General features: G+C 42.9%; 1 long non-coding RNA gene across 2 annotated transcripts; it reads left to right on the top strand.

The window, feature by feature from the left end:
* The first annotated feature begins 1 nt into the window (after position 1).
* On the top strand, positions 2-12282 carry LOC135574712 (uncharacterized). Of its 2 annotated transcripts, XR_010465588.1 has the most exons (5): positions 2-452; positions 11242-11346; positions 11668-11704; positions 11784-11856; positions 12068-12282. It is a non-coding gene; the product is annotated as an uncharacterized LOC135574712 (long non-coding RNA). The 2 variants fall into 2 exon arrangements; XR_010465587.1 differs by having other exon boundaries at positions 11668-11856.
* Positions 12283-20044: the final 7762 nt, after the last annotated feature.

The following is a 20044-nucleotide window of genomic DNA, read 5'->3' as shown; positions in this document are numbered from 1 at the left end:
AGCGTTTGAGGGGTAAAGGCCAGAGATATCGCAGAAAAGAGGAGATAGAAATCCCATTGGACATTGGACATTGACCAAAGACTGTCGACCAATCGTGTTTACGTTGTCATGTTGCGTCACGCTGTATCGTCACGCAACACTCCGAGTCTATATTTGTATTTTTGTGTTTAGGCTATCCTGAGTCGATAATCACAAAATAAAAGTAATTCCCTCGACCACGCCCACAGATTGTGGAAAACAAACAATCTTTCCAATGGACCACCTTTGGATGCTACAGATGATTTTGTGAGAAGACCGATTTTCAGGATGTCTCATGGTCTGACAAACAAGTACTCTAGCTCTGTCACATTTTCACTGCAGATGTGCGACATCACCGGACGCGGTCAAACATATTCAGGCTATTTGGCATGGGAGTGAGAAGTTTGGGGACACGGTGGCCAAGTAGGCTACAAGTAGGTATTTGTGTGGAAAACATTTTATCACAAATAATCAATTTAACTTGTTAGTATACTCCACTCACTACTTGTATCTGTGTAGTCTATTTGTTTGTGTTGTTGGTCTTGGCTAGCTTAATGTTCTGTCAGTAGCTAGGTAGCTAGCACTCACCCAAGTTGCTGCTTGCACTGTCATGAAAAGGGGCATGAGGGAAGCCCTACAATATTACGTGTTTCTAAGTAGTGAGAACACTTTGTAGCAATAATCTTTAGACATGCTTTTCTTAAATGTAGTTTTGTAATTGATTAAAATAAGCAGACAACAAGAAAACTGTTTGAATGGGGTCATGTTTTTGCTCTGAGCCAGTGGGGTAACTTAGGGAACCACAGGTTGTTTTCCCCACAAGTGGGCGTTATATCTAATACCAACAAGGACTATAAAATGAGTCCCAAGACGCTTGTGGGGGTCGTAGAGCAAAATGGTGAACACCATTGTGTTCATGGGAGCCTCGTCTTTCAACAGATGGGTCGTAGTTTGGATGCTACAGATGATTTTGTGAGAAGACCGATTTTCAGGATGTCTCATGGTCTGACAAACAAGTACTCTAGCTCTGTCACATTTTCACTGCAGATGTGCGACATCACCGGACGCGGTGGATTGAGACGCATCCAATGCAACAAATAAAAAACATAGACTAGGGGTATTATTAAAAAGGCCCGGCCTTTGTTAGCAGTTTCAGCAGCCCTGAACTATTAGTTGTATTTTGCCCAAGGGGTTTATTTTCTTATTAGCAGTACCTGCACGTCAACCCACTTGATTTGTACATAATGTTGCTGCTGCCGTCTCTTATGACCGAAAAGAGTTTCTGGATATCAGAACAGTGAATACTCACCTCAAACTGGACAAAGATTTTTTCTTTAATGAGTCCGAAGCAAAGGATATACTGTTTCTCAGAGACCAGGGCCAAATCTCCATTATTCGCATGAAGAAAAGACGGCAGTACAGGGGGTGGAGATCGGGGTGCCTTGTGAGAATTCATCGGTGAGTGGGTAACCCGCCTCTACCATCCGTTCTATTGGCCAATGTGCAATCATAGGAGAATAAACTGAATGAGCTCCGTTCGAGACTATCCTACCAATGGGACATTACAACTGTAATAGCTTAAGTTTCACTGAGCCATTGCTGAACGACGACACGGATCATATACAGTTGACTGGGTTTTCCATGCATCGGCAGGAAAGAACAACTAAGTCCGGTAAGACGAGGAGTGGTGGTGTGTGTCTATTTGTCAATAACGGCTGGTACGCAATGTCTAATATTAAGGAAGTCTCAAGGTATTGCTCTTTTGAGGTAGAGTACCGAATGATAAGCTGTGGACCACACTATCTACCATCACCACAAACCGATGCTGGCAGTAAGACCACACTCAAAGAGCTGTATAAGGCAATAAGTTAACAAGAAAATGCTCATCCAGAAGCGGCGCTCCTAGATGGCCGGAGACTTTAAATGCAGGAAAACTTCAATCTGTTTTACCTAATTTCTACCAGCAAATGTGTAACCAGAGGAAAAAATGCTCTAGACCACCTTTACTCCACACACAGTGGCACATACAAAGCTCTCCCTCGCCCTCCATTTTGCAAATCTGACCATAATTTTATCCTCTTGATTCCTGCTTACAAGTAAAAACTAAAGTGACCAGTGACTCGCTCAATATGGAAGTGGTCAGATGACGCGGATGCTACACTACAGGACTGTTTTGCAGTCCTGTAGTGACTGGAATATGTTCAGGGGTTCATCCAATGACATTGAGGAGTATACCACCTTTTATGCTCACCTTGAAGCAAGCAACACTGAAGCATGCATGAGAGAACAGGCTGCTCCAGATGACTGTGTGACCACACTCTCCGTAGCCGGTGTGAACAACACCTTTAAACAGGTCAACATTCACAAGGCTGTGGGGCCAGACAGATTAACAGGACATGGACTCAGAGGATGCGTGGACAAACTGGCAAATGTCTTCACTGACATTTTCACCCTCTCCCTGACCATGTCTGTAATACCTACATGTTTCAAGCAGATCACCATAGTCCCTGTGCCAAAGGAAGTGAAGGTAATCTGCCTAAATGTCGGTAGCCATGAAGTGCTTTGAAAGGCTGGTCATGGCTCACATCAACACCATCATCCTGGAAATCCTAGACCCACTCCAATTCGCATACCGCCCCAACAGATCCACAGATGATGCAATCACACTCCACACTGCCCTTTCCCACCTGGACAAAAGGAACACCTATGTGAGAATGCTATTCATTGAATACAGCTCAACGTTCAACACCATAGTGCCCACAAAGCTCATCACTAAGCTAAGGATCCTGGGACTAAACACCTCCCTCTGCAACTGGATCCTGGACTACCTAACGGGCTGCCCCCAGGTGGTAAGGGTAGGCAACAACACATCAGGGGAGGCAGGTAGCCTAGTGGTTAGAGCGTTGGACATGTCATCGAAAGGTTGCAAGATCGAATCCCCAAGTTGACAAGATAAAAATCTGTCGTTCTGCCCCTGAACAAGGCAGTTAACCTGTTAGTCCTATAGGGGCAGTATTTCATTTTTGGATAAAAAGACGTGCCCGTTTTAAGCGCAATATTTTGTCACGAAAAGATGCTCGAATATGCTTGGAATTGATAGCTTTGGAAAGAAGACAGTCTTACGTTTCCAGAAATGCAAAGATTTTCACTGTGAGTACCTTAGAACAAATGTTTCGGGCAAAACCAAGATGTATGACCGACCAGGAAATGCACAGGATTTCTGAGGCTACGTTTTCCATGATCGCCTTATATGGCTGTGAATGCGACAGGAATGAACGGACTCTTTCTCTTGTTTCCCCAAGGTCTCTGCAGCATTGTGACGTATTTGTAGGCATATCATTGGAAGATTGACCATAAGAGACTACATTTACCAGGTGTCCCGCTAGGTGTCTGCGTGGCAATTGGTGCGCAAAAGTCAGGTCCAGGTATTTTTCCATTCAAATCTCAGAACAAACCAGGCTACAAGGACGGTGCTTTCAATGGAGAGAAATATGACAAACCACCTTCAGGATTGATTCAAACAACGTTTTCCATGTTTCAGTCGATATTATGGAGTTAATTCGGAAAAAAGTTCGACATGTAGGTGACTGAATTTTCGGTTAGTTTCGGTAGCCATATGCATAGTAACAAAAGGGAACGATGTGTCCTACACAAGAATCTTTCAGGAAAAACTGGACATCTGCTATGTAACTGAGAGTCTCCTCATTGAAACATCTGAAGTTCTTCAAAGGTAAATTATTTTATTTGATTCCTTGGCTGGTTTTTGTGAATATGTTGCGTACTAAATGCTAATGCTAACGCTAAGCTAGCTATCACCACTCTTACACAAATTAGTGATTTTCTCTGGTTCTAAAGCATATTTTGAAAATCTGAGACGACAGGATTGTTAAGAAAAGGATAAGCTTGAGAACAGGCATATTTATTTCGTTTCATTTGCGATTTTTTAAAATCGCTAACGTTGCGTTATGCTAATGAGCTTGAGGCTGTAGTAACGATACCGCATGCGGGATGGGGCGGACTAAGAGGTTAACCCACTGTTCCTAGGCCGTCATTGAAAATAAGAATTTGTTCTTAACTGACTTGCCTAGTTAAATAAAGGTGCAATAAAAAATCTGCCACGCTGATCCTCAACACTGGGGCCCCTCAGGGGTGTGTGCCTAGTCCCCTCCTGTACTCCCTGTTCACCCATGACTGCGTGGCCAAGCACGACTAGAACACCACCATTAAGTTTGCTGACGACACAACATGCTGATCACCAACAACGATGAGACAGCCTATAGGGAGGAGGTCAGAGACCTGGCTGTGTGGTGCCAGGACAACAACCTCTTCTTCAACATGAGCGAGACAAAGGAGCTGATCGTGGACTACAGAAAAAGGAGGCCCGAGCATGCCCCCCATTCTCATCACAGTGGAGCATGTTGAAAACTTCAAGTTCCTTGGTGTCCACATCACCAACAAACTATCATGGTCCAAACACACTAAGACAGCTGTGAAGAGGGCACGACAAAGCTCAGGAGACTGATTTTTTTTGGCATGGGTCCTCAAATCCTCAAAAGGTGCTACAGCTGCACCATCAAGAGCATTCTGACTGGTTGCATCACTGCCTGGTATGGCAACTCCTCGGCCTCCGACCACAAGACACTACAGAGGGTAGTGTGAATGGCCCAGTACATTGCTGGGGCCAAGCTGCATGCCATCCAGGACCTCTACACCAGGCGGTGTCAGAGGAAGGCCTTAAAAATAGTCAGACACCTTCCACCATAGTCATAGACTGTTCTATCTACTATCGCACAGCAAGCGGTACCGGAGCACCAAGTCTAGGTCCAAAAGGCTCCTGAACAGCTTCTACCCCCAAGACTTCTGAAAAGCTTATCAAATGGCTACCCAGACCCCTCTTTTACGCTGCTGCAACTTTCTGTTTATTATCTACTCTCTGTTTATTATCTTTGCATGGTCACTTTAACTCTACCTACATGTACATATTACCTCAATTACCTCGACTAACCGATGCCCCTGCACATTGACTCTGTTCCGGTACCCCCTGTGTATAGCCTCGCTATTGTTATTTTACTGTTGCTGTTTAATAGTTTGTTACTTTTATTTAAATGTTTTTACTTATTTATTTTTTACTGAACATGTTTTTCTTTTTAACTTCTTAAAACCAGTTAAAGTGAGGCGTCCCTCTCAGGGTCCGCCCCCCCCCCATTCAGCTGAAACGGTGGCGCAGGCAATGCAAAAATATTCTTAGAAATATTTAACCTCCACACATTACATTTACATTTAAGTCATTTAGCAGACGCTCTTATCCAGAGCGACTTACAAACATTAACAAGTCCAATACTTCAAATGAAAGATAAACACCTTGTTCATCTACCCAGCATGTCAGATTTTTAAAATGTTTTACGGCGAAAACACAGCACATATTTATATTAGACCACCACCGAAACAAAGACAAGAGGCAGCCATTTTGTCCCAGAAAATATACAATTATAAAAGCAGGATTAAAAAATAAATCCTTCACTAACCTTTTGAAAATCTTCATCAGATGACAGTCATATGACATGTTACACAGTACATTTATGTTTTATTCAATAATATGCATTTTATATCCATAAATCACGGTTTACATTGACGCCATGTTCATAAAATTATCAAAAATGTCCGGAGAAATTATGGAAAGCTACACCAGATAACAGAAATACTCATCATAAACTTTGACTAAAGATACATGTTTTACATATAGTTAGAAAGATACACTGGTTCTGAATGCAACCGCTGTGTCAGATTTGTTTTTAACGTTACAGAATTAGTTGACTATGCAATAACCTGAGACGGCGCTCAGACGTAAGCAATATTTCTCCGCTATGTTGGAGTCAACAGAAATACAAAATTACAACATAAATTTGTGTGTCCTTATAGTAGCATCTGCTACCACTTTCAGCTGAAATGCATCCAAAATGACTTCTGGTCCCGAACAGTTGCGCATCAAAACTTCAACATTACATATTATATGTCGACTAAACTGGTCAAACTAAGTGCAGAATCAAGCTTTAGAATGTTATAAACGTACAAAACAATTTTCAATTCAACCGGACAATCATACTTCTTCTCAGGCAAGCTGGAACAGAGGAAGGTCTGTGTCCAATTCGCGCCCTAACGCACATGTATTTTCTCGCGACACCCACTGTTTTGCCTCCCAAAGGGTCAAAGCTCGCGGGATTCTCTACTACAAAGCTCTACTGAATGCGGACATCTAGTGGAAGACATAGAAAGTGTCTCCAGATCCATAGCTGGTTGGGAAGGGTGGGGGCGATGACGTCAAAGTTGCCCCAAGTTTCAGGCTTCCAAAACTAGTTTGGGAGATTGCCTGCCCTGTGAGTTCTGCTATACTTACAGACATAATTCAAATGGTTTTAGAAGCTTTAGAGTGTTTTCTATCCAATTATTATTATTATATGCATATATTAGCAATTTTGGACAGATTTTATTTCAGTTTACTATGGGCACGCAATTCATCCAAAGGGGACAGTATTATGCCTAGCCTTAACACGTTTAAAGCGTTGTTGGTTAAGGGCTTGTAAAAGTAAGCATTTCACTGTAATGTCTACACATGTTGTATTCGTTGCGTGTGACAAATAAAATTAGATTTGATTACTGACCACAACTACTAATGAAAACTACTCACCACAACTACGGACCACAACCACACAATTACTGGCCATGACCACACAACTACTGACCACAACAACACAACTACTGATGAAAACTACTGACCACATAACTACTGATCGCAACTAATGAACACAACTACTGAACCATAACAACACAACTACTCACCACAAGTACAGAACCACAACTACTGACCACAACTACTAACCACAACTACTGAACCAAACAACTAATGACAACAACCACACAACTACTGAGAACAACTACTGACCACAACCTCAAAACTACTGACCACAACAACAGACCACTACCAACCACAACTACTGATCACAGCTACTGATCACAACCACACAACTACTTATCACAACTTCTTACCACAACAACTGACCACTACTGACCCCAACTACTGACCACAACCAAACAACATCTAACCACAACTACTGACCACATATTTACTGAACCACACAAACAATGAGCATAAGGACACAACACAATACTTCTAACCACACAACTAATGACCACAACTCCTGAACACAACCACTCAGGCCACAACGACTCAGCACAACCACACAACTATTCACCACAACCACACAACTACTGACCACTTTTACTGATGAAAATGATTCACCACAACTGACCACAACCACATACCTACTGAACCTGACTACAGGACCATACACCTACTTACAGACACTACTGACTACTACTGACAACAACTACTCACCAAAATCACTGACACATCATTGCAGACACTACTGACCACAAAACCACACAACTAATGACCACAACTGCTGAACAACATAATTACTGAACCACACAACTGCTGACCATATGTACAGTGGTTCCTCCTTTAAAAGTTGCTTCATACTGCGACACACCCTGTGCGCTGCTGCAGAATTCTGTGGCACGTCATTTAATTCTAATTTCTTCTGTTACTGCAAGTTATTGCTAGTTTGACCATCTTTGAGAAGCATTTGATAGTATTCCTAGTATTCCTTATTGGCATTACCAGAGAATTTAAAACATTTTTCGTAATAACATAGTATATGGCAGGGGTGTCAAAGTCAAATGGACGGAGGGCCAAATAAAAAAATCAGCTACAAGACGAGGGCCGGACTGTTCGAATGTTCATTGAAAAATTTTTAAATGACGCATATAGTCTAGTGAACCTAATTGAACCTACTGAAAACCTAACAAATATATTACAATATGATCAGATAAATAAAGCAATATTTTCTTATGGCTCTGTCAGTAATCTTTAATTTTCAACAGACACAAAAGACAAATTTCCTTTATATAAATATCCCCATAACATGAACATTAAATGAAAGAAACCGGTATTCAAGGCACCATCAGTAGACTATATTTTCTATTTTAGCAAAAGTGGGCTAAATTTACTTCAAAGAAAAAACAATAATAGCAATTTTCTATCATCCACTCAACTGAAATATTTTTAAAATATAATTGGATTGAAATACAAAAAAATAAAGTGCAAAAATCTATTAATCAAAAACAACACTTTGTTTAAGGAGAAGTAACATGCAGTGAAAACAAATATTAAATTTTAACTTTTAAACTTGAACTGAGTAAAAACTCTAAATATGTGATTGCACAGTAATGTTCACTTGTTTGAGGTTGAGGGTGATACTTGGTGGTGTCCCATCTTTTCCACAAGTTCATCAATGTTCGGGGTAAGGCTCTGAGCTGAAGAAATCCTCAGAATTGAGTGGAGGTGTTCAGCAGTAAGTCGACTTCTGTGTGATGTTTTGTTCAGGTTCATCAAAGAAAACAGTTGTTCACACAGGTATGTGCTGCCAAACATAGACAACGTTTGAGCAGCCTGGATGCGCAGCTGGGGCATTGTGCCGGGAGAGAAACGGGCGAACTCCGCAGCACCCACTGCCGCATATTTTGCCCTCAGTGCATCATTGCATTGGAGGTCAATCAACTCCATTTGGAGGTTTGGTGGTGAGCTTTCCACGTCAACAGCAAATGGGTTACCGAGCAGTTCCAACCTGCTTTTTTGTGCTTCAAAGTCAGCAAATCGGCGTCGAAAGTCAGCGGCAAGCATACCTATTTTATCAGCCAACTGTGTGCTCGGGAACGCACTGGTAGAGAGCTTCTCTTTCATGGTCTGGCAGCTGGGAAAGTGGCTCAAATTTTCTTTCCGCATCTGCGTCTCCCACAGAGTCAGTTTGGTTTTAAATGCCTTCACTGTACTGTACATATCAGAGATGACACGATCCCGACCCTGCAGCTGCAAGTTTATTGCATTCAGATGACTCGTAATGTCACACAGAAAAGCCATTTCACACAGAAACATTTCGTCTCGGAGTTGTGTTGTGTCTTTCCCTTTGCTGTCCAAGAACAGACAAATCTCCTCACGAAGCTCGAAACATCTTTGAAGCACCTTTCCCTGGCTTAGCCATCGCACCTCTGTGTGATAAGGCAAATCACCATGCTCCGTTTCTAACTCCGTCAGAAATGCCTTGAACTGGCGGTGATTCAAACCTTTGGCTCTGATAAAGTTAACTGTGCGCGTGATGATGCTCATTACATGCTCCATTTTCAAGGCTTTACCGCACAACGCTTCCTGGTGTATGATACAATGATAAGCTGTCAGCTCACCTGTCGCGTTTTCCTCTTGCATCTTTTCCCGTATCTTCGCCACCAGTCCGCTCCTGTGTCCACACATCGCAGGTGCTCCGTCGGTTGTCAAACCCACGAGTTTTTCCCAAGGCAGCTCCATCTCATTTACACATCTTGACACCTCTTCATACAAATCATGCCCCGTAGTTGTGCCATGCATAGGACGTAAAGCCAAAAACTCCTCTGTCACGCTTAGGTTGGAGTCCACTCCGCGGATGAAAATTGACAACTGGGCAATGTCAGAAATGTCGGTGCTCTCATCCACAGCCAAGGAATATGCAATAAAATCTTTTCCCTTTTTCACAAGCTGCTCTTTTAGATTGATGGACAACTGGTCTACTCTCTCGGCAATGGTGTTTCTGCTCAGACTCACATTTAAAAAGAGTTGCCTTTTTCTGGGCAAACTTCGTCACAAACTTTAATCATGCAGTTTTTGATGAAATCCCCTCCGTAAATGGCCGGGCTGATTTAGCGATCTCTTCTGCCAAAATAAAACTGGCCTTGACAGCAGCCTGGCCTTGTGATTTGGCTTTTTTGAACAGAGCCTGTCGAGATTTGAGGCCTCGTTTTTAATTCCTCTGCCTTTTGTAGCCTTTGTTCCATGTCCATATTCTTGTTTTTGTCCGCGTGTTTCGTTTCATAATGTCGTCTCAGATTATACTCTTTCAGTACCGCCACACTTTCTCCACACAGAAGACACACAGGTTTTCCAGCTACCTTCGTGAACATATACTCCGACTCCCACCTTGTTTGAAACCCCCGGTTCTCAGTATCCACCTTCCGTTTTGCCATTTTTGATGGGTATCTGAAAGTTAATTTTACTGTGATGCTGACGACTGCTGTGCCAATAAATATTGAAATGAAGCAGCCTACTGCTCGGTGCGTCACCTTTGCATTGTGGGAAATGTAGTATTGGTGCGTGTAAAAGATCTGCGGGCTGCCGGCTTGCTGCGGGCCGGTTCTAATAATAAATCAAGATCATCCCAGGGGCCGTAAAACCTTCTTGCGGGCCGGATGTGGCCCGCGGGCCTTGACTCTGACATATGTGGTATATGGGATTGATTTTAAGAAATGTGGCTTAATTAATTTGATAAAAATTATGGTGTTTCCATTCAGAGAAAAATTGGGGTAGTTAGCCTATAGTTAATATACTGGCAAGTTTGATGTATAACTACTAACGTTAGGTAGCTAGCTAACATACCGGTACATACTGCTGTAATGATATGCATTGTGGTCCTTAAGGACAGTGTAGCTAACAAATTGTCAGCCAACATAACGTGTACGGTAACTTATTTGAAAAGTCATTACTTTATTACATTGAGTAGCAAGCTACCCCTTGGTTGTTAGGGCAAATCTGGTGTGTGATAGGAGGGGGGTTTTCACACCTAGCTTGGCTGTTAGACCATTCTTTAGTAAAGGTTGAATAGTCTATTGTTCAAATATTAGCCCTCCCCAACTTGCAACAAATTGCTGTTCCCATCTCATTCCTTTCCCTCTTCCACGCGTCATGATTCTGCTCCTGAGGGGCTCACTTGTAGGCATGCTGGCAGGATATGGCAGCATCTTCGGTTGTGTGTCAAGAATTCTGCATACAGTAGCACGTTTGTATGAAGGTGTGGTTATTCACAGGCAAATTGTTATAAGCTATGGAGGTACATTTGTGTCTTTTTGTCAAGAGCAAAACCTTTTTTCTTTTTAATCAAAAATAATTGTTCTGAAAGCAACTTTTTCCGAAACAAAGGAAGTCAAAGCGGACACTTACCTGAGATAAAGATCTCAGGTAAGCAGCACTGGGCTGTATTGATGTATCCTAAAAATGACATCTGCTGCTTTAGATTGAACGGTCATATCTCAATTATTGTTTTCATATCTATAAAAAATAAGCTGTTTTCTTTACTTTTAAAGATTGAGCTGATGAAGAGGTCGAAAATGTAGATATTGCCAGATGTTCACTGTCTGAGGAACAGGCCGTGGATGCTTTATTGCTGGCAAAAGTGTCCATAACCACAGGTACTTAAACAATTCTGTGTTCTTTTTCTCCACCTCTGCCTGTCTTGTTGTACATGGAACCTGTCTCACATGCATTAATTTAAAAAAACTTAAGATGTCAGCTGCTAATTTTCAGATTTACACCACATTAACACAGCCATTTTCACTGGACTATCTGTTGCTGCCAAGTCATGATTTCCCTGGGGGTTAGCCTTGCAATAACCAAGTGGTGAGACACATATTTAAATGTTTGAGGTACACTCCGATAGGTGTCAGCGTCACATACAGTATCTTCTATTGACATTATCTTCTATTGTTTGTCCTCATGTGTCTGTTTTTCAGCATCAAGTACTCTGTAGCCAATTAGTGCGGACACCAGGTGAGACCACACACACACACACAATAACAGTATCTCTTCTTCACTTCATCCTTCTCCCCCTTCTCCCTAAATCCTCTAGGTTATATAAGCTGTTTTGGTGAACCTCTCCCGCATCTGAACTGGCTGACACAGAGGGCACAGCATGATCATAGGTGAGATGTCACTTGGTCGGATCAACAGGAAGTATTATTAAAGAGATGCTTTACATTGAAATACAGAAAGAGATGTAGTAGTCCCAGAGTTAATGATCCATGGTCAGTTTTGCATTTCACCTCCTGATTTCAGATGACTGACCGTGTTGGAATAAAAAACACAAGGCTTAATCATGTTCTCTTTCTCTATCCATCTGTCACTCGTATGCAGGTATGTTTTGATGTGAGAGAGGAAGCCAGTCCCATCATCGCAACCTCACCTGCTCTTTAGATAACCTTCGGGCCAACTGGGGGCCCAAGGCTGGTTAGGAGACACCGCAATTGTGATGAACTGAGAGAATATTAGGGTAGCACTGTAATTCATTAATCATATGTTGTCTGCCGCTGTTCTTAACTCTTTCAATTAAATTCAATCAATCAAATTTATTTTAAAAAGCCCTTCTTACATCAGCTGATGTCACAAAGTGCTGTACAGAAACCCAGCCTAAAACCGCAAACAGCAAGCAATGCAGGTGTAGAAGCACGGTGGCTAGGAAAAACTCCCTAGAAAAGCCAGAACCCAGGAAGAACCAACCCGGACAGGACGATCACGTCAGTGACTCAACCCACTGAAGTGACGCACCACTCCTAGGGACGGCATGGAAGAGAACCAGTAAGCCAGTAATAGGGTTAGAGGCAGAGAATCACAGTGGAGAGAGGGGAACCGGCCAGGCAGAGACAGCAAGGGCAGTTCATTGCTCCAGTGCCTTTCCATTCACCTTCACACTCCTGGGCCAGACTACACTCATTCATAGGACCTACTGAAGAGATGAGTCTTCAATAAAGACTTAAAGGTTGAGACCAAGTCTGCGTATCTCACATGGGCAGGCAGACCATTCCATAAAAAGGGAGCTCTATAGGAGAAAGCCCTGCCTCCAGCTTTTTGCTCAGAAATTCTAGGGACAGTAAGGAGGCCTGCATCTTGTGACAGTAGCGTACGTGTAGGTACAGTGGGGCAAAAAAGTATTTAGTCAGCCACCAATTGTGCAAGTTCTCCCACTTAAAAAGATGAGAGGCCTTTAATTTTCATCATAGGTACACTAACATTTAACATTTAAGTCATTTAGCAGACGCTCTTATCCAGAGCGACTTACAAATTGGTGCGTTCACCTTAAGACATCCAGTGGAACAGCCACTTTACAATAGTGCATCTAAATCTTTTAGGGGGGTGAGAAGGATTACTTTATCCTATCCTAGGTATTCCTGAAAGAGGTGGGGTTTCAGGTGTCTCCGGAAGGTGGTGATTGACTCCGCTGTCCTGGCGTCGTGAGGGAGTTTGTTCCACCATTGGGGGGCCAGAGCAGCGAACAGTTTTGACTGGGCTGCGCGGGAACTGTACTTCCTCAGTGGTAGGGAGGCGAGCAGGCCAGAGGTGGATGAACGCAGTGCCCTTGTTTGGGTGTAGGGCCTGATCAGAGCCTGGAGGTACTGAGGTGCCGTTCCCCTCACAGCTCCGTAGGCAAGCACCATGGTCTTGTAGCGGATGCGAGCTTCAACTGGAAGCCAGTGGAGAGAGCGGAGGAGCGGGGTGACGTGAGAGAACTTGGGAAGGTTGAACACCAGACGGGCTGCGGCGTTCTGGATGAGTTGTAGGGGTTTAATGGCACAGGCAGGGAGCCCAGCCAACAGCGAGTTGCAGTAATCCAGACGGGAGATGACAAGTGCCTGGATTAGGACCTGCGCTGCTGGGTCGTACTCTGCGGATGTTGTAGAGCATGAACCTACAAGAACGGGCCACCGCCTTGATGTTAGTTGAGAACGACAGGGTGTTGTCCAGGATCACGCCAAGGTTCTTAGCGCTCTGGGAGGAGGACACAATGGAGTTGTCAACCGTGATGGCGAGATCATGGAACGGGCAGTCCTTCCCCGGGAGGAAGAGCAGCTCCGTCTTGCCGAGGTTCAGCTTGAGGTGGTGATCCGTCATCCACACTGATATGTCTGCCAGACATGCAGAGATGCGATTCGCCACCTGGTCATCAGAAGGGGGAAAGGAGAAGATTAATTTTGTGTCGTCTGCATAGCAATGATAGGAGAGACCATGTGAGGTTATGACAGAGCCAAGTGACTTGGTGTATAGCGAGAATAGGAGAGGGCCTAGAACAGAGCCCTGGGGGACGCCAGTGGTGAGAGCGCGTGGTGAGGAGACAGATTCTCGCCACGCCACCTGGTAGGAGCGACCTGTCAGGTAGGACGCAATCCAAGCGTGGGCCGCGCTACAACTATGAGAGAAAAAAAATCCAGAAAATCACATTGTAGGATTTTTAAATGAATTTATTTGCAAATTATGGTGGAAAATAAGTATTTGGTCACCTACAAACAAGCAAGATTTTTGGCTCTCACAGACTTGTAACTTCTTCTTTAAGAGGCTCCTCTGTCCTCCACTCGTTACCTGTATTAATGGCACCTGTTTGAACATGTTATCAGTATAAAAGACACCTGTCCACAATCTCAAACAGTCACACTCCAAACTCCACTATGGCCAAGACCAAAGAGATGTCAAAGATCACCAGAAACAAAATTGTAGACCTGCACCAGGCTGGGAAGACTGAATCTGCAATAGGTAAGCAGATACTTCCGGCGCCGACAGAGATGGCCGCCTCGCTTCGCGTTCCTAGGAAACTATGCAGTTTTTAGTTTTTTTACGTGTTATTTCTTACATTAGTACCCCAGGTCATCTTAGGTTTCATTACATACAGTCGAGAAGAACTACTGAATATAAGATCAGCGTCAACTCACCATCAGTACGACCAAGAATATGATTTTCGCGACGCGGATCCTGTGTTCTGCCTTTCAACCAGGACAACGGAATGGATCCCAGTCGGCGACCCCCCAAAAAAACGACTCCGTAAAAGAGGGAAACGAGGCGGTCTTCTGGTCAGACTCCGGAGACGGGCACATCGTGCACCACTCCCTAGCATTCTTCTCGCCAATGTCCAGTCTCTTGACAACAAGGTTGATGAAATCCGAGCAAGGGTAGCATTCCAGAGGGACATCAGAGACTGTAAGGTTCTTTGCTTCACGGAAACATGGCTCACTGGAGAGACGCTATCGGAGGCGGTGCAGCCAGCGGGTTTCTCCACGCATCGCGCCGACAGAAACAAACATCTTTCTGGTAAGAAGAGGGGCGGGGGCGTATGCCTTATGGCTAACGAGACGTGGTGTGATCAAAGAAACATACAGGAACTCAAATCCTTCTGTTCACCTGATTTAGAATTCCTCACAATCAAATGTCGACCGCATTATCTACCAAGAGAATTCTCTTCGATTATAATCACAGCCGTATATATTCCCCCCCAAGCAGACACATCGATGGCTCTGAACAAACTTTATTTGACTCTTTGCAAACTGGAAACCATACATCCTGAGGCTGCATTCATTGTAGCTGGGGATTTTAACAAGGCTAATCTGAAAACAAGACTCCCTAAATTGTATCAGCATATCGATTGCGCAACCAGGGCTGGAAAAACCTTGGATCATTGTTACTCTAACTTCCGCAACGCATATAAGGCCCTGCCCCGCCCTCCTTTCAGAAAAGCTGACCACGACTCCATTTTGTTGATCCCTGCCTACAGACAGAAACTAAAACAAGTAGCTCCCACGCTGAGGTCTGTCCAACGCTGGTCCGACCAAGCTGATTCTACACTCCAAGACTGCTTACATCACGTGGACTGGGATGTGTTTCGTATTGCGTCAGATAACAACATTGACGAATACGCTGATTCGGTGTGCGAGTTCATTAGAACGTGCGTTGAAGATGTCGTTTCCATAGCAACGATTAAAACATTCCCTAACCAGAAACCGTGGATTGTTGGCAGCATTCGCGTGAAACTGAAAGCGCGAACCACTGCTTTTAATCAGGGCAAGGTGACTGGTAACATGACCGAATACAAACAGTGCAGCTATTCCCTCCGCAAGGCTATCAAACAAGCTAAGCGTCAGTATAGAGACAAAGTAGAATCTCAATTCAACGGCTCAGACACCAGAGGTATGTGGCAGGGTCTACAGTCAATCACGGACTACAAGAAGAAAACCAGCCCAGTGAATGACCTGCAGAGAGCTGGGACCAAAGTAACAAAGCCTACCATCAGTAACACACTACGCCTCCAGGGACTCAAATCCTGCGGTGCCAGACGTGTCCCCCTGCTTAAGCCAGTACATGTCCAGGCCCGTCTGAAGTTTGCTAGAGAGCATTTGGATGATCCAGAAGAAGATTGGGAGAATGTCATATGGTCAGATGAAACCAAAATATAACTTTTTGGTAAAAACTCAACTCGTTGTGTTTGAAGGACAAAGAATGCCGAGTTGCATCCAAAGAACACCATACCTACTGTGAAGCATGGGGGTGGAAACATCGTGCTTTGGGTCTGTTTTTCTGCAAAGGGACCAGGATGACGATCTTTGGAGGGAGTTGAAAGTCCGTGTTGCCCAGCAACAGCCCCAAAACATCACTGCTCTAGAGGAGATCTGCATGTAGGAATGGGCCAAAATACCAGCAACAGTGTGAAGAAAACGGTTGACCTCTGTCATTGCCAACAAAAGGATATATAACAAAGTATTGAGATAAACTTTTGTTATTGACCAAATACTTATTTTCCACCATAATTTGCAAATAAATTCATTAAAAATCCTACAATGTGATTTCTGGATTTTTTTACTCATTTTGCCTGTCATAGTTGAAGTGCAAAAAATTACAGGCCTCTCTCATCTTTTTAAGTGGGAGAACTTGCACAATTGGTGGCTGACTAAATACTTTTTTTGCCCCACTGTATGTACGGAAGGACCAAATCGGAACGATAGGTAGGAGCAAAGCCCATGTAATGCTTTATTGGTTAGCAGTAAAACCTTGAAATCAGCCCTTGCCTTAACAGGAAGCCAGTGTAGAGAGACTAGCACTGGAGTAATATGATCACATTTCTTGGTTCTAGTCAAGATTCTAGCAGCTGTGTTTGTGCTGCAGTAGTTTGTGTTGGGGGGCTAGGGCCAATCTGTTATATCTGGAGTATTTCTCCTGTCTTATCTGGTGTCCTGTGTGAATGTAGCTATGCTCTCTTCAACTCTTTCTTTCTCTCTCTCTCGTGGAGGACCTGAGCCCTCTGACTCCAACTCGCTGCTTAATGAGGAGAACTGGTTGAAAGTTTCTGTTGGCTGAATGAGCGACACTGGTTGAGCATTCCTACAGCATATCCCTCCAGAAGGTATGAGAAAGTTGTCCGGCTGCAGGGACCGTGCAGGGGGATTTACACTACTATCTGTACTTACTGGTGGTACAGACGCTGTTTCATCCTTTCCTACACTGAAATTACCCTTGCCTAATGATTGCGTCTGAAGCTGATCTATCCTCGCCGTAAGGTGATCGTTCTCCTGTATATTATGAGTACAGCCACTGCAGTAAGAAGGCATCATGTTAATGTTACTACTTAGCCTCGGCTGTTGGAGGTCCTGACGAACCATGTCCAGATAAAGTGTCTCGATTGAAAAAGTTGAATGAAAAAAAGCTGAGTGAGGGAAAAACTAAAAATATAAATGGTAATTATAAAGTAAAAACCATAAAGTTGTCAGGTAGCAAAGTAAGGTTGGCAACAAAACGCACAGAAGCATGTAAACAAGTCTGCAAGTTGTGACCGGAAATACTGTTTTTGTGTGTGGTTTCTGAAAGTACAGAATAAAGAGGAATTATTAGTAATTAGAATACAATATCAGTATGTAGCAATAAAACAATATTACAATTAAGTAACATAACAACACTGCTATAAAAATAATAAGTTGCATTTACAATGTCACAATTATGAGGGATATAGAGACAATAAGAAACAGTAAGAAATAGTGACGATTTGAATGTGAAGATTTTCACAAGGTGGCAGAGCAGAGCTATGCTAAACAGTCCAAATGCAGGCCATGGTCATGTAAGGCCAGAGCAGCTTCAAAGGATACAACTGAAGCTAATACCTCTGATGCCATTAGCATTGTTTTACAGAGCTAATTGAATAATGTAACTAGCTTCATAGGCACAATTGAGTACAACAATTGCATGTTACAAAATAGTACCACTTCACGTCAAAGTAAATGAACCTACTGTGTCAATAAAAAAAGAACCAGCCATTTATCTTTCGTAATTTAAGAGAAATCGTACAATGTCAAATTGGTGATGTTCAAAAAAAGTTACAGATCCAGTTGCAGAGTGTTCAGACAAATCTTTTTGAATAGTGTTTCCGAGCTATGCGAGATTTCTGTGATTTTCTGAAATAACACACACTCATTCAACCCTCTGTAAAAAAGTCAGTTCTTAAACATTGTTTACCAATCCTGGGACATCAATGGGCACACATTGTAACTATGCAGTAGACTATAAACATGAAAATGAAAGGAGGACCAAGGCACTCTTCATATAATTAATTAAAATGCATTTATTAGTATGGCATGTTCAATAGAAACAACGCTTTTTTTTAAACGATGCGTTTCGGCTGCATGGCCTTCGTCAGGGAGTACAACAACAAAAAAAGAATACTTGAACAGCTTTTCCAATTAGCCCTAATTGGAAGAGGGAGTGGTTACAACATTGATTAGGCACACCTAGTAAGCAATACTATACACATTAAAAGGTGAAATACCGTAGCTAGATTATCATACAAATACAACTCCAAGCTAGAAGTATCAGAACACTTAGAAAGGTAGTTCTAACCTTAAATATGACTGGGAGAAGTGTCAAGAATATTAAAGCAATATATTCCATAGTACACTAGAACACAGCAAAACATGAACAACAACCGTCTAAACATAGCTGAGGGCAATTGAACAAAATGTCCACTAGATGACAGCAAATGGACCTATCATGACCCTACAGGAAGGGTGAGAAATCCATATCTTCATTTAAACCAGGGTCTTTTTTGGCCTGTAGTTTGTAAATCCAAAAACATTCCCTTTGGATTAACTGTTTAAGACGGTCCCCTTTTCTAATAGAGGCCGGAATATGATCAATACCCATAGCTTGTAGGGAGGCAGGGTTGCCATGGTGTAAGGACTTGCCATGGGGTAGTCTTCATTGCCTACCCGTATGGCGTACTTGTGTTCCGCTTAGCGGTCTTGAAGGCGTCTCTTTCTCTGTCCAATGTAGAACACCTTGCACTGTGGACATTCCAATCTATAGATGACAGGAGTGGTTTTGCAGTTAATTAAATGCTTGACGTAATACTCCATTTTGGAAGCTGTGTCAACAAAATACTTATTTGCAATATTTCTGCAATGGTTGCATTGGTTACATTTAAAAGAGCCCTTGGGTTTGTGAGAGTCACCCAGAAGATGACTGTGGACTAATTTGTCATTCAGGGTAGGACATCTCTTAAAGCTTATGACTGGTGGCTCAGGAAAGACTTGGCGTAGTAGCGTATCACTTTGGATGATTCCCCAATTATTTTTAATGATTCTTTTAATGTTCTCTGCTTCAGTACTGTATTTTGTAACAAAATACACTCTCTCTGATGTATCACAAGGCACTCCCCTTCGCAACAAGTTCTCTCTGTCAAGTAATCAAGTCTTTATACCTGCATTTTTCAGGACCTGAATGCTGTAGCAAAAAGCTATTCTCCATTTCAGCAGATTTGACACTGTAGTCTGTTTCCCGATCGCAAATTCTGCAGACTCTTTGGAATTGGCCATATGGAATATTCTCTTTTAGCCTTTTGGGGTGAATGCTGTCTGCCCTCAGAATGGTATTCCCATCTTTAGGTTTCCTAAAGCTTGATGTGTGCAAACAACCTTTGTCATTTTTACTAATATCGAGGTCCAAAAAATGAATGTTATCCTTGCTGTACTCCATAGTTAGTTTGATGTTAGGGTTAATGCTGTGAAGGTATTGGTGGAAGGAAATAAATTAATCTTCTGAGCCGGACCAAAACAGGCAAACATCATCAATATAGCGTCCCCACCATATAATCCGGTCAAAGAACTGGTTATTAGAATGATTCAAAATGAAGTCATTTTCCCATTTACAAACCAGCATAGGAAGGGCTGTAAGCAAGATCCCATGGCACATCCTTTGACCTGATTTAAAAATATGGTCCTGAAAGAAAATATGTTATATTTAAGAGTCCATTCAGTCAGTGAGACAATGAATTCTGTAGGAGGCATCTCAGTTTCAGGTCGGGTACTCAAG

The sequence above is a fragment of the Oncorhynchus nerka genome, linkage group LG13, assembly GCF_034236695.1.
Source record: "Oncorhynchus nerka isolate Pitt River linkage group LG13, Oner_Uvic_2.0, whole genome shotgun sequence".
Lineage (NCBI taxonomy): Eukaryota > Metazoa > Chordata > Actinopteri > Salmoniformes > Salmonidae > Oncorhynchus > Oncorhynchus nerka.
Note: the sequence above shows the minus strand (reverse complement) of the source record. Positions and strands in the feature narration are given on the sequence as shown.